General features: G+C 31.7%; 1 protein-coding gene across 7 annotated transcripts in view; it reads left to right on the plus strand.

Moving 5' to 3' along the window:
* Positions 1 to 13968, plus strand: part of LOC126884565 (C-terminal-binding protein) — a 355935-nt gene that overhangs the window by 226837 nt on the left and 115130 nt on the right. Inside the window, exon 2 of one of the 7 annotated variants that reach the window (XM_050650533.1) lies at positions 10267 to 10316. The exons of the other annotated variants lie outside the window; for them this stretch is intronic. The gene's annotated coding sequence lies outside the window, so the exon portion shown is untranslated. The remainder of the gene's footprint in view (positions 1 to 10266; positions 10317 to 13968) is intronic. 7 annotated transcript variants of the gene reach the window in all.

Raw genomic sequence — 13968 nt, forward strand, 5'->3', positions numbered from 1 at the left:
AATATTTCTCACCTCTTGAGGTTGATTTCATAAGAAACCCGCAGAGACTTTTCTATTCCGCAAACTTACGGACACCACAAACCGATCATCTCTTTGGGTGGGTGATTCGATTTCGCCTGGATCTGGCCTTCTGGTTAATAGTCCTCCCCAAAGGGATGGTCAACATTTTGATCTGCACCTAGATTCCTTCCAACAGTTCTTGCACTTTCACTTTATCCGCAGCCATTTTGTATCAATTATACAATTCTTGCCACAGTAACAGGGTGTAAGGGCATTATGATTCATTAGATATAGACCATCAACAATACACTGTACCACCGACGGGTTTTACACAAGAAAAATAACACTTAATTGAAAAGTTGGCAATTAACTGTAAAGATTCCACTAAACACTAGAGTGAATGCAGATTTTCCATAAAAAAAGTCGTAAACATCGTAAATACAGTAACTGAACTGATAGATAACAACAACAAATAATGACACATCATTTCTCGGAAAGCAATAATATCAGCGTCTACTAAGAAACCGATACAACCGAAAACAAAATTAATATTACCTGAAAACGCAAAATTTAAAACTGACCTAAATTTTTTGCCAGCCAGTGTAGATACAAAGACATTTTTAAGCTACAGAATTGGAGAAATGCTTTAAAAAAATTAATCTCAATTTTTTAATCTCAATGTGTTTTAAATGCATTCATTTTTTCGAATCCTGAGAAAACTAATAAGTATTTTTGAAAAATTTAAATGCAGAATGAAAGATTACATTATTACCGAGGGCTGAAAGTCCCTAAAAAGTTCTATGTTTTTTTAATAAGTTCTTCTTCTTCTTCTTTACGTGCCATCTCCGCCAAGTAGGTTGGCAATCATCATGGCTATTCTGATCTTAGATGCTGCTGCTCTGAATTGTTCGATTGATGTGCATCCGTACCATTCCCTCAAGTTATGCAACCATGAGATTCTTCTCTTTCCTACACTTCTCTTGTCCTGGTTCAATAAGTTACAGGAGTGAAAAAAAGAGAAAATTTAGTGTGATTTTTAATTTCGAATATCTCATTCAAAATAAACTTGTTTATTTTAAGGGACTTTCAGCTCTCTGTAATAATGTAATCTTTCATTATGCGTTTAAAGTTTTCAAAAATAGTTATTAATTTTCTAAGGATTCAAAAAAAAAGAATGCATTTAAAATGCATTTGTCGGAGTTTTTGCGTCTACCCCCTTAACAAGAAAAAAACAATGTTTTAAAATGAAATAGATTCAAAAAACTTATCAACGATTGATAGAATGTTTGAGCTTTAATTTAAGTACTTCGTAATTTCAAAAATGATATTTTTGACTTATGTTTTTGAGCCTTGAAAATCCTCATTTTTGGTTCTTTTTTCAGTTTTAAATTATTGTTTATAACTCGAAAACGATAACTTACGAGAAAAATTACAAAAGACTTTTTTGTTTCGAATGATCCAAAAAATCTAAAATAATATCTATCCGGGCCGATTTTTTTTATTTTATAAAAAAGGCATTTTTTAATTATTAATTAATTATAGTCAGAACAAAATTATATCGGGCACCCCTTGTTTTTTATAATTGTTAACATACTAAATTACATATCAAATAATTTTTATCCACTAGACAGATCGGTGCAGTTCGACCTTATATCGTATTATAGACTAATACATTAATTACAAGTAGATCAGTTAAGGTCATTTATTCGGTGTTTTTTTTTTCTCTACTAAAATCGAAAACTTTCCGCCGATTCCAAGCACGGACTTCCCAAATCGAAGTTTCCCATATCCACTAATTGAAATTTAATTACATTCGATATTCGGAAAAAATAAAGATTAACCCTCTTCGAGGAACACAACACAAAAACTTCTAACTTCTCCTTAAACTTGCAACTTCCACCGGCCGGGCACGGGGAGTTCTACTAAAACTTCCAAAACGAGAGAATCGACCGCCAGTTCTCGTGAACTAACTTCTGCCATAAAGTATATAAACTTACACTTTTGTAACAACTTTAGTTCTCTTCGAGCGAACTTTTCGGCGAGAATGTCGCGGACGCTGGCGGGAGTTGCGGGAGTTCTTAAAACTTTTCCGACGTCTTCGTTCGCTTTTCGGCCTGTCCCCGCGCCCTTCTTTCGATACCAGACTCTCCTCGCAAGTTCCACTTGGGAACTTCTTCTTTGCCGAACTTTAATATCTCATCAGATATAGTTTAATTAATGGGATATCTTTGTTTCGTTTTCAACGTTACTTTCGGGGAAAATTTTGTCTCGACATCAAATATGAATCTTGATTCTTGCGATTTATTGCTTATACCGTTTCTAAGAACGTTTTATAACAAATGTTCAGATAAGCAGGGTTGACAAAAACCACGGTTTATTCCAAGAAAAACCAAAAAGACCAGGTTTTTTGGTTTAAATCAGGTTTAATTGGTTTAAAACCAGGTTTATTTGATACAAAGTATTGTCCTTTTCATGAGCATTTTTCAGTGCGTAACAAATGATAGCAAAAAGGGTAAGTCCGTGATAATACACATTTATGACATTTATTCTAACATGACATTTTAGTTAAATCTGACAGTTGTCACATTTTATTTTCAATTTGGAATAAAACAAATCAAATGTGTTTCTTGCATTTATAAAATGGTATTTTCTTTGATTTGTATAGTCTTATAAATTATACAGATTATATTTGTAATATTATTATCTAATTAAAAAAAAATTATTTTTTTATTATGGCGCCATCTATCGACAACTAGAATAACTAGAATAAATGTTGTAACTGTCTGTAATCACGGACGTGCCTTTTTTTCTGTCACATACAATTTAATGCGTTAGAAAGAAATCGAAAAACTGTGACGCACTGAAAGGTGATCATGAGAAAAAGAATATAATAAATCTAAATAATACTTTAAAAATGAATAAATTATTTTAAAAAATAATGGTAATAAACAATGAAAAAAATGATAAACTTTTATTTTTATTTACACACACAAAAAATTAATATAAAAAAAACTTCAAACTTCTTCAAACGTAATACTATTCAAAATAACTAAGTTTGAAAGTAAAAATTATCTTAATTTTCTTCATTTGCAGCAACTGTATTAAAAACTTTAAATAAAAACACCAGTTTGGAGACGCAATAAAAAAATCAGTTGGTTTAAACCAAGGTTTTAACCATGTTGGTTTAAACCTGCCAACCCTGCAGATAAGTGTTTAAAATGTCCTCTTTTTGATTGAAGGTACATATTATGTTTACCGTACATCTTGGTAGGTGGGAGCGGCAACGCAATAACACACAGACTTTGTAAATTTATAAACGAAAAGTTTTCGTTGAAAATTGTTAAAAAAATTTGGACCACTTTTCGCGGGGGCGACTTCTTGAACCCTATTGCGGGGTGTCTAACGAATGTGATTATGCAAAAAAATCTCATGGGATTATATTTTCCAACGAACCCGCCGTTTTCGTCTTGTCTAAAAGGCTCTGATCTAAAAGTATTTTTCTTTTACCTGCTTTATCATATTCCTGATCTCGTGGTCCGTTAGAATAGTAATTACTAAATCGAGGCGAGCTAAACTATGAAGGAGAATAAGAAAATATAATAGTATAAAAATATCCTCTCCATTTTTTCTTTGTTACATTTTCCCAAGAAAATTAGTTTCACGTCTATTTCGGCAATACCGAATGTAATTAAATTTCAATTAAGTCGATATGTGAAAGTTCGATTCGAAGAAGTTCGTTAGCGGAATTCTAGTAAAGTTTTAGTTTGTTTGGCTTCAACTCCTATTTTAGATTTAATCCTTGTTCTCAGCCAGACAACTGATGTTGTAAAGTTCATTCTCTGCTTGACAAAAAGTTACTGTATTAAAGTCAATTTTGTTTGCCGAAGTTTTGTTTAATTTAAATTGATAGTTTCGACTGCGTTTGATTGTGTGAATTGTAGACTCAATCAGAAATTAAACTCTTGTGAAAGTTTGGTAGAAATCGATAACCCATACAGTATAAATTCAATCCGTAAATTATTCAATATGACTATAACAATTACATGCAAGTAAAGATCCTACGAACGACAAATATCACTTTACATTCGGCTTTTTCTAAACGATTTTGAAAACTGTTCCAGATTGAAGTTTCAATTTCATAAATAAAAGATTCAGAAAAGTTCTTCAACTTTTTTTCAAAAGTTTTTTGTAGTTCATAAGTTCATTTCATATTTCTGCTAAACCTTATTTTAAACCAGCAGTGGCGGCTGGTGATAATTTTGTTTGGGAGCACTATAAATAATAAACATGTCTTCGTTATTTAACTTCGTCGGTTCATTGTTGGTTGTCTCGACTGAAGTATAATGGGTTAGTAATATCAATGACATTTATTGTTTCAGTTTGTTTATAAACCAAAACGTGTGAATAACTAATATCTATTTTAGACTCTAAGATTCATCGATACTTTTTTTTCTTAAATGAAGAGACGAAGATTCAATCTAGACCTTCCAACGATAAAGGATATGTAACTTTACCTTTTAAGAGCGACTAAATATCTATGAAGATCCTGGATCAAAAACTGACGTGGAACAGTTATGTTGAAAAAAAGTTATGAAAAGTCCTAGCGAAATATCGCAGGATTTTTGGAAAGACTTTGATCATTATATTTATACAGGGTGTCCCCGAAAATAGTGCGTTCCTTAAAGGCATAAGTAAACGGCACCATGTAGAGCAAAAAAGTCTTATAACATTTTTTTCTAAACTCAACCGTTTGGCCAAAAAAACGAAAATACATTTTGGTATGCAAATAGAAATCTGACAACTATGTATACAAAATCTAAAGATAGACACAGTCACAATTCAAAAATAGTTGTCCCATGGGCCTTTAGTATTTACATTAAACCCTGTCTTCCTCCTCAACAAACAAACAAATTCTTGTTTTGTTTGATTTTCACACATAGGGTGGTATAATTATTTTGCCTGCCAATTATTACCTGCCTGGCCTACATTTGTGGCGTCAATATCCCAAGTCACAAACAGTTCTTGTACAGTGATGTCAGATTAGTTAATTTTATGAAAATAAAAGTTCGCTTATATGGAGAACAATGTATTTTTTTTTTTGGAAACGGTTAACTTTAGAAAAAAATGTTATAGGACTTTTTTGTTCTACATTGTGTATTATATTCATACCTTAAAGGAACGCACTATTTTCGGGGACACTCTGTATACTAACGGATCACTAGGATATGATAGATAACAAGCAACAACAGATTGTAAAAGTTTCTGAAACTGTTTTCTTGTGGCATGTTTAAGTTGTGTTTAATGGGATTAAGTCGTAATTGATTGTAATGGAAATTACATTTTTACTAATATTTGATGTTTCGATTTCCACATCGGAAATCGTTTAAAAAATATTTAGAATTTGTGTGAAAAGATTATATAAACACCAAGGTTATTGAGGAAGTTATGTATTTTCAAAATTAACGATTGACTTCGTTGGCTAATCTCTTGTAGGCAACAGCCATGTTTTTAGCTGAAAAAATCTGAGGGTGGATTTTGTGCCCTCGGGACATCAAATTCTGATCACTTTGTGTGTTCTTGGTGTTAGTATATTCTTGTTTTTAATTTCTTACTTAATTACTGACAACCAAACCTTGCTACATTCTTCTGACGAGTTTGCTACACATTTTTCTTAATTCAATAGAATGAGAGCTGCCTTTTTGATTTGTCCCTTTTTCATGTCTTTGTTTCATAATTATTATTTCCATTGTACTCTGTGCTCATTGTCTGAGGCATGTGTGCGTATACATATTATGCGATTTGTTTAAGTGTCTATTTTTGATGTATGTTTTACGCTCGTGTATCCTAGCTCTTAGTGTTCTTGAGGTTTCTCCCACATAGAAATTGATGCATGTATTTACTTATGCCTTTAAGGAACGCACTATTTTCGGGGACACCCTGTATAAATATAATGATCAGTCTTTCCAAAAATCCTGTGATATTTCGCTAGGACTTTTCTATGGAGACCTACACAGAGGAGAGGAATCGAGATAGGACGACCTTGAAATTTTTGTACACAATTTTGCCTGTTTGCTTGGTTTCTCGCTAGGGCGGCGGTGGCGTAGAAATAGATGCTACTTTTGCATTGGAGTGAATGTGAAAATTTCGAAAATAATTAATTATTCGTAGTTAATATAAGATTATTGGTTTTGGTGGTTAATATTATTTAAATATGAGTGCCAAGAAAGCTTACACTAAAAGAACTTGCTTCGTACCGGGATTTATATCGAGTTATCGTTCCGATAAAAAATTCAAAAGGGAACTTAACGAAGTTAATAAAGACTTTTTATAAAGATTTGTCTTTATGTTATTTATAACGTTCGTGGATTAAACCTATTCGTTTGTATGTTATTTCCTTCGGTGTAAATAAAATTTGTGCCTATTATTGGTTTTTATTTTAACCTGAAAATTATAGTGATAATAGTAGGACGATCTTGAAAGTTTTTCTGTCGAAACAATGCATTTTTTGAGACAAAATATTTCACAAAAATTACCATTAATTTTATAAAAGTCAGACTATCGTCTGCGTAGTTTATAGACATATATTTTTATTAACTAAATTTAAACATCTGATAGGTAAGCTTTCAGAATATAGATAAATGAAGTATTAAAAAAAAGCAGTTTAAATTTTGATAAAAAGAATACCTAATTAAAAAAAATTGATCAATAAACTTCAAATTATTTAAATAACTTTTTAAACTTTTTAAAAACAATTACGTACAGTTAAGTCAATTTTTTCAACTAACAAACTTTTTGATATCAGTTACAAAGATATTAAAAAATTAATTTGCCGTTGAAATACCATTGGTATATAAATGTGGCAGTTAGATAATGTGACAAAATATTTCCGCTTCAAAATAAGCTGTCCTACATATTAAAGTAATGACAAATTTAAATTTGATGTCACATCTCCATCTACAATGGTATATAAAGAGTACACTTTTTACCACACGTCGATATGTTATAAGGTTAAAATAATTTATTTTTGGCATAAAACATATTCAGCTACAATCCACCAATAAATTAATGTCTAATTACGCTAAAAACAAAAATAAAATGAGTTAAATATTAAATAAGTCCATAAGAGCTAATGTATTTGTAGCACCTATTCGAACACTTGCGCCTCTAGCGGCGATTGCTGAAAGTTGAATTAGAGGTTGAAAAGTTAGCCCACAAACGATGCATTGCGTTTCCACTCCTTCTTACAGGTCTCCATAGACTTTTCATAACTTTTTTCAACATTTTTTAGTCGCTCTTAAAAGGTAAAGTTACATATATCCTTTATCGTTTTAAGGTCTAGATTGAATCTTCGTCTCTTCATTTAAGAAAAAAAGTATCGATGAATCTTAAGAGTCTAAAATAATAGATATTGGTTATTCACACATTTTTGTTTATAAACAAACTGAAACAATAAATGTCATTGATATTACTAACCCATTGTACTTCAGTCGAGACAACCAACAATGAACCGACAAAGTTAAACAAAGAAGACATATTTATTATTTATGTAAGTATGGTGTATTCCACGAATATACGACTGTTTTGGATTATCGCGACAACGAATATTTTGGGCGGAGGTAAATTCCTCACCAACCAGTAAAAACATATAATCCGACAGGTATTTTCCTCACCAAATTTAAGGGTTTCTATTAATCCGGTAGGTATTTTCCTCACCAACTCACTCAGGTAATAAAATAAAAATGTAGATGTAATTTAAGAATGATTTTTATGAAAGTATCCGAAATCCGAATAAAAGACATTAAATTCCTTACATTATAGTAATAGTTTATAATATAGATAATATTCAAAATGTATAAATTATTATTTAATATTTACTATTATTATACTAAGAGACACACTTTACAAAATCCATTTCATTCGATTAGACTGATATCTTTAATACATTTATTTTTTAATTTCAGTTTAACTTCTTTATCTTTGATAGGTTTTGCAATATGCAAACTTTAAATTTTAACATACGTATATATCTGATATTCCCTAATTTATTCTAAGAAGATTATATTAGATGGATGGATGCGTATTATAAAACGATAAATTAAAATGCGAATGAAAAGATTCGCAAGCGTTCGTGATACGAATAACAGAAGAATTCGCCTCTGTCCACAAATATGGGGAGAATGTGGTAATTTCGTCTATATAAGTTTCAACTAAATAATCAACATATCTATTTAAAATTTCATTTTCTGGTTTGCATGACATTAAATCAAACACAAAACAATCTGATACGTCTTCTGGTTTATGTAAGGCCAAAGTCTGTTTGAGCCACTTACCTATTTCAGAATCATTTGTATATTCTGATGTTAAATCAAGAAACTGAATTTTTCTATACCAAGCTTGGTGTAGGAGAAATCTACAACCATGTATTTCAGTGTTCGGACACATTTGAATTATTGCATTAGTATAGCCTTTTCAAAATCTACAAAAATTTTACTAGGATTAAACTCAATTTTCAGAGCTTTGAAAATTTCTGTTTTTAACAAATAAAAAAATAAGTTTTTGTTTTTTTGTTTGGCAGTAAACAGTATAATAAAGAAATATAATGCCCATTAATTAGCCCATGACTAGTGAATAATTGCAAATAATATGTGGTACAGTAAGAAATGTGCCATACATACATACGAGAGGGACAAAATTATGGAATAAATTCATTTTTTTTAATGGACGATTTTTGAGAAAAATGCCGAAACAGGTCGATTTTTATTTTTAAATTACAATTTTTTGGCCTATATTTCATACTAGTGACGTCATCCATCTGAACGTGATCACGTAGTCGATGATTTTTTTAAATGGGAATAGGGATCGTATTATAATAGCTCATTTGAAAGGTATTTAATTGTCTATTCAGCAATATAAAACATTAACATAATTATTTGTACAGGGTGGCCAAAAAAATAATTCTTTGATTAAATTAATTGACGCAAAAAATAAGAATGTATTTAATTTATTTGACTCAAAATACATTCTATTGTTGCCAGAGAATAAAAAAAAATGTTTCGGCAAATCCGAACCAACGGAAAGGGAAAAAAAATTTTAAAAATTCAAAATAAAAATTTAAAAACATGTTTATTATGTGAGAAAATAATTACGTAAGATGCTAGCTACAGTGTTAAACACTGGAACACTAATGGGTGAATAAAAGCGTGGAGTTAGACTAAACACAATCAATAAAGGAATGTGCATAATACACATTTTCCATGGTATACTATGAACGAAAACATTGAAAAAGATAAGAAACATGAGAAACATAGTGTAATCAATATCCAGATTACAAATTAAATGAATCATTTACATGGCCGAATTCCCATGTCCCGTGACGAAACAAAACTACTGGCATTAGCGATTTAATATTTCAATGATCTAAATATTTTTCAGCTTTAGAATATTGGAGGCATAAACGTGCGGATAGAGTTTCATAAAGGGATCGGTGGCCGTCCAAATCTTTTAAAAATCATCTTCGTTAGCTTCTTAGGCTAACTTTCGGATAATCCGAACTTTTCGGAATCCGAACAGGCTGTCCCCCCAATTAGTTCGGATTTGCGGGGTTCTACTGTACTATAATTAATAGTAATAAAAATAATTCCCTTGAACGCCTTTTATAATAGTAAAATCTACCTGAAAGAACCATTTCGGTTTTGGTGAGGAAAATACCTGTGGGATTATGACAATCTTCCAAACGCAGGTAAAAAAATATTTTGGTGAGGAAAATACACCCGCCGAATATTTTAGTGTGCAACATAAGAAGTACGAAAGTATTTTTCTATAATAATTACTCCAATAAACAACAATATAATTTGCAATTTACTTTCGTCCTTCATATTTTGCACAGTAAAATATTCGTTGTCGCGATAATCCAAGAGGGTCGTATATTCGTGGAATGGGGTGTAAGTATTAAAATGGTTAATAATTTATTGTTAGTGCGTGCTTACACGAAGTTTAATTTGTATAATCTAGTTAGGATCTAAAACAATAAACACTTCTAAATAAATAATAATTATACGGGGTGTTATGATGAATGCATAACAAAATACTAGGTATATGCTATAAATTGTGACATAACAATAGATGATTTAATTTAGTTCAAGTATATAGGTAATTTGTTTAATAATTTCTAAGGATTTTATGAAAGTTTAAATTCGGCATTTTTAAGCATATTTCAAATGTCTCATATTTGTTGCCAAAACTCAAAATCGAAATTTCATGTTATAGGATTTGAAGATTAGGCTCAAACAATGAAAATTCCACAGCGATCGGTCAATGTAAGTCATAAATTTTAGTAATCTCATGAGAATCATAAAAAATGGCAAAATCACGCAATATTTATTTATTTAACAGCTTTATAGAAACTGACTTCCTTTGTGGCAAAATGTAAAAATTGTATAAGAAAACGGCACTCTTCTCTTTTAAAACGCATTGTGAGTTTTTTCGATACGACACTCTGGTCAAAAAATATCGAATTTTTACCGTTGAGTTGATAAAAATTTTATTAAAAAAATTGATTTCTCTTAGTTTGTTTCTGAGGACAGTTCATTCTACTATCATAGAAATTTTTCTAGTTATCTTCGATCTTTACCTCTTTCTTTTAACGTTACAATTTCACGTTGCCTTCCTCTTTTAATGACTATTTAACGTTTATAATAATAATTGTAACAAAATAACTGTCGTTTTTGGTAATACGAGTGAAATTTAAATTACATGTAAATTTTAAATTTAAATCTCTTAAATTATGAGTGTGTTTCATATAAAAACTAGTCTTTAAAATATCAACTTTATTTTAAAAGAATTCATGATGTTTCCTACACTTCTCCAGAAATTAACGCACCACCGTAAAAATCGGTTATTTTGATTTCCCGAATTTCCTAATTCTGTTGTCCGATTTATGTATTTTTTTTCCTTATTCTCCTTATTCTTTAATAATTTTGCTGTAATAACAGGTAAATTGTCATTGTATACCAGGTTATCAATCAGATGTTTTTTTCTTAAAGTTCGCAACATGCTGTGGAATGTTCTAGTTATAAAATACTGAAATTAAGACCCAAGTATAGCCTCGGATTACTCACTCGAGATTTGGAATGATATTGATCAAGACCAAATAGCAAACTTCATTTGTAATAATGGAACATAAGCTAATGAATCAAAAAACAACATGTTAAGAAAGCCTAAGGCTACAATTTAATTTTAATAACAACATTTTATAAACACTAGAATATTCCACAGTGTGTTTCGAACTTTTAGAAAAAAACACAGTAATGATTTTAACACCCGGTATACAAAAACATTTACCTGTCTAGCAACAACATTATTACAGCGATATTCTTAAAGAATAAGGCTATAACATGATATTAAAAAAATCACTCAAATCGGACAACAGGTTTAGGAAATTCGAGGCATCAAAAATGTTCCAATTTTAAAATGATGCGTTAATTTATTGGAGTAGTGTGGTATCGAAGTGTATTTCAAACCAATTCATATACTCTTTTGACGTTGAAATGTTTGCTGAGTTATCAGTCTACCTATACAATGATGAAAAGTGTTTCCTTTTAACGATATTCACAGGAATAGCTCTTTGTGCCCGCTAAAGAAGTTCGGTATAATTTTACACCTGCATTTTTTTGGTTCTGTATTCTTGCTGTGGATAATTTATATGTCACACCGTCTTTTATCCTATGGAAATTATTGCGATGCATAAAAATTTACCAACAATGAGATAAGCTATTAACTGGTGTTACATAAAGTTTTTATTACGCCACAAAATCACTATCTTTAGAACGAAATCCCTTTTCCAGATCGCATTTGCCGTTAAAACACAATAGTTTTAGCATTTAATCCAGTTAATGCCGTTTATCCGGTCAGAAGTTTATACGCCTCTTCAAGAACTAATTTTACTACAACTGACTTCGAATCCACATTGTAGCTCTTAATCAATATTTAGAGTTGCCCATCCAGCTTGACGATATTTTACCATATTCCGAAACACATTTCGTAACTTTATCAAAATTAAACTTTGGGTAATAATAGTTACACACAGCTTTGGTGTTTGGGTCGTAGTTGAGTTAGTTTGTCTATCTACATCGCCGTAGAGAAGAAATTATTGCGAAGGGTTTCCTTATCTTTATCTCTAAATGTTAGTGTATTAAATGTATTTATAACGGTAAACCTGGTCGATCGAAATAGTAGTAGCAGTATAGTCAGAGACCATAAAATTAAAAGGCCATGCTGTAATTATTCCATTTTTTGTTTTATTTTTTATTTGTTACGAAATCATCATGACTTTGTTCATAATATGAATGTTGACCGTATTAAAATTAAAGTATAATTAACTTTCCCGCAAAACTGTAGGTTTCGTAACAGAAAAACTTTCTTCTTCTTTTTTCCGTGTCCGGAATACCAGCAACTTTAAATTATGTACTTCCAATGGTTGGCCACATAGATTGCCCTGTCATTTGCTAAAATTAAGTCTTCCTCTGAGCAGGTCACTCTCATCTCTGTGCATGATAGTAGATGGTGACTATTCTGAACCGCGTCACAGTCGCAGGTTTCCGAGATCTTAGTGTACTTGGCTAAGTCTGGTGGTCATACAAGGGGTGTCTTTGGTCCGTCTCGTGCTTCTTTCGTTCTGCCTCTTACGTGACCTGTCTCCTGATAGCTAGTGGAGCAATCTTAACTATAGAGTAGACCTCTTCGATAGGTGTTGGGTTCAGGCAACCAATATTATACGAACCGTTTCATTTAGAGCCACGTCGACGTTCTTTGCGCGAGCAGAGTTTGCCCAGAAGTGCCAAATCTTCTTACAGTATTCTTCAACTTTGGCCACTTTGGCGATTGTTTTCTGCCAGTTGTCTTTGGTAATACATAGTAGATACTTCTTTTTTAATTACCTCAATTACCTTCTTATCAAATTTAGTAAATGTATTTGCACTATTTAATTAGCAGAAACCTGAACACTTTAAGGAAGAATTTACGAAGTTATGCAAGGAAGCATCCAAAAGGGGTTTAGAAATAAATCAAAACAAAACAAAATACCTAATATGCTCAAGAAAAAATCCAGATAATGTGACAAGTTTAAATATTGGTGAATATAAGTTTGAAAAGGTAGAACACTTTAAATATCTTGGAGTCTCAGTTAATGGAACTAATGATAGAAGCATCGTAATCAGTGAAAGAATCCAGGCAGGAAATAGAGCCTACTGGAAATACAATAACTTCCTAAAAGATAAGAAGCTTACTCAGAATACTAAACTGAAGATTTACAAAGCAGCAATTAGACCAGTAATCACATATGGTGCTGAGGTAATGTGTCTGACCCAGAAAGAGGAAGAAAGATTGAGGATCCTAGAGAGGAAAATAATTCGGAGGATAGCAGGTCCACTAGATTTAGGTAATAATGAATTTAGAAAACTCATGAACCACGAAGTAAGAGGACTTCTGAAAGGAGAAGACATCATCAGATTTATCAAGGCACAGAGACTCAGATGGATGGGACATATAGAAAGGAGAAATCCAGAAGCCATCATCAAGAAAATTTCTCAATGGAGACCTGTATCAGGCAGACCACGAGGAAGACCCAAAACTAGATGGGCGAACCAGATAGTCGAGGACCTTAAGAAGATGGGAGTCAGAGAATGGGCAACCACAAGCAAAAACAGGAACAAATGGAGAAAAATTGTAGAAGATGCCAAGTCACACAACCAATTGTAAAGCCAAAATGTTAATGCGGATTGATTCACCGCGACAAACGAATGGGAAGAGCCCAAAGAGGGCGGCAATCACTCCGCTAGGAGTGTGGATGCCATGATGATGATTTGCACTATACAAGTCATTTTCCATTAAAAAGATTTGCAGTTCAGCTTTCTTTGAAGATGTATTTGGTATCTTAGTGAGCCGTCGGGAATGATAGGAAGCATTATAAGC

The sequence above is a fragment of the Diabrotica virgifera genome, chromosome 5 (assembly GCF_917563875.1).
Source record: "Diabrotica virgifera virgifera chromosome 5, PGI_DIABVI_V3a".
NCBI classification, from domain to species: domain Eukaryota; kingdom Metazoa; phylum Arthropoda; class Insecta; order Coleoptera; family Chrysomelidae; genus Diabrotica; species Diabrotica virgifera.